The sequence below is a fragment of the Triticum aestivum genome, chromosome 2D (assembly GCF_018294505.1).
Source record: "Triticum aestivum cultivar Chinese Spring chromosome 2D, IWGSC CS RefSeq v2.1, whole genome shotgun sequence".
In the NCBI taxonomy this organism is placed as follows: Eukaryota; Viridiplantae; Streptophyta; class Magnoliopsida; order Poales; family Poaceae; genus Triticum; species Triticum aestivum.
This window is the reverse complement of record NC_057799.1, coordinates 362,185,721-362,188,267: the sequence shown is the minus strand read 5'-3', so window position 1 is coordinate 362,188,267 and position 2,547 is coordinate 362,185,721.

Below are 2,547 nucleotides of genomic sequence, written 5' to 3'. Positions count from 1 at the left end.
GGTGCCTTCGGAATCCCCAAGCTTAGGGTCTTGCCGCTCCTTATTCCTTCGTCCACCATGATCTCACCCAAAACTTGGAAACTTCAGCACACAAAACTCAACAGAAACCTGGTGAGATCCGTTAGTATAACAAGCAAATGATAAACTTTAGGTATTGTTATCAACCCATTCATATTTTCTTATTGCATAATACGTATTGTATTCTAACTTCTCCATGACTTATACCCCCCCCCCCGATACAATCCATAGCATCATTAAAACAAGCAAACTATGCAGTGAAAACAGAATCTGTCAACAACATAACAGTTTGTAATGATCTAAACAAACTCAATAGTTCTGTAACTCCGAAAATTCTGACAAATTAGGACAACGTGAGAAATTTATATATACATAATGTGTAAAAAATTCAGAATTTTATCACATTCCAGTGAATTTAAATAATTCCAGTACTGGACGCAAAAGTTTCTGATTTTTCACATAATCAAGTCAACTATCAACCAAATCATCCCAAAGGCTTTACTTGGCACAAACACTAACTAAAACATAAAAACACAATCATACCAGCAGGATAATTGTGTGGACACAAAAAAACAGAAAGAAAAATGAGAAAAATAAGATAACTATTTGGTTGCCTCCCAACAAGCGATATTGTTTTACGCCCCTAGCTAGGCGTAATGCATATTTTCAAGTATTGTAATCCTTAGTTTTCACCATCCTAGTAGGGCTTTTTCTCAAAGCCGGGAGGTTCTTTATGTTTTCCACTAGTATCTAAAGTATCTAGCAGCTTATTGCAAAGGGTGAACAGGGCATTCATGCGATTAGGTTTCCGCTAACATTTTTAAGAGCTTCATTAGACTTTTGTAACTCAATTAAAGTTTTTCTGGATATCACCTAGTTTTCCAAGATATGGATTCCCTCTTGAGTATAGTGGAATCCTTTTTGTGGGGGTGGAGTTCCCACTATACCCTCTATACTTTCATAGGCAATATTAGTATCACTTTCAACAAAGTTCCCCTTAGCAACAACAAAAGTTGTCTATGGGGCATAGTTAGTCCAACGTAGAAATTTCAAAGCAAAATTTTTATATCCCCCTTCATAGTACAAACATGATAATATTCCATTATCCTATACCAAGAATCCTTCAAATGTTCTCCTTGTTTTCTGTTTGAAGTAAAGAACTTCAAAGTCCAGAGACAAAGGAGGGATACTAACACTAGTCATAGCGACAAAGCAAGCAAACGAGCAAATAAAAATATATTTGTATTTTGTAAAATAACAAATACAACAGGCAAAGGCAAATAAATTAAGAACAAGTAGATGATAGTTTGTGTGAAGGTACTTGATATGTTTGGTGATGTCTCCCCGACAACGGCGCCAAAAATTCTTCCTGCTACTTGTGAGCTGCGTTGGGATTTCCTCGAAGAGGAGAGGATGATGCAGTACAGTAGAGATAAGTATTTCCCTCAGTTAAATCCAAGATTATCAATCCATTGGGAGAACCACACAAAACCTTGTTAGCAGTGCCTGCACACACAGAAGCAAATACTTGCACCAAACGCAAACAAGGGGGTTGTCAATCCACTCAGCGTTTACTTGCAAGGATTAAATCTCGTAGTGATAGGCAAATAAATAGATTTCAAAACAAAATAAAATTGCAGCGAGGTATTTTTGTGTTTTTATATACGATAAAAGTAGACCCGGGGGCCATAGTTTGCACTAGAGGCTTCTCTCTCGAGCACATAACATACGATGGGTGAACAAATTACAGTTGGGCAATTGATAGGAAAGTGCATAGTTATGACGATATTCAAAGCAATGTTCACGCATTACGTCTGAGACAAGTACACCGACTCCTGCCTGCATCTACTACTAATACTCCACCCATTGGCCGCTGATACGTCTCCATCGTATCTAGTTTTCCAAACTCTTTTGCCCTTGTTTTGGACTCTAACTGCATGATTTGAATGGAACTAACCCGGACTGACGCTGTTTTCAGCAGAATTGCCATGGTGTTATTTTTGTGCAGAATAAAAAGTTCTCAGAATGACCTGAAACTTCACGGAGATAAGTTTTGGAATTAATAAAAAATATTGGCGAAAGAATCAAGTGAAGGGGGCCCACACCCTGGCCACAAGGGTGGGGGCGCGCCCACCCCACTACGGCGAGCCACCTGTCCTTGTGGGCCCCCTGGACCTCCACCGACCTCAACTCCAACTCCATATATTCACGTTCAGGGAGAAAAAAATAGAGAAGGATTCATCGCATTTTATGATACGGAGCTGCCGCCAAGCCCTGTTCTTCCTCGGGAGGGCAGATCTGGAGTCCGTTCGGGGCTCCAGAGAGGGGAATCCGTTGCCATCGTCATCATCAACCATCCTCCATCACCAATTTCATGATGCTCACCGCCATGCGTGAGTAATCTCATCGTAGGCTTTCTGGACCGTGATGGGTTGGATTTGATTTAACATCTAATCGAGTTAGTTTTGTTAGGGTTTGATCCCTAGTATCCACTATGTTCTAGGATTGATGTTGCTATGACTTTGCTAT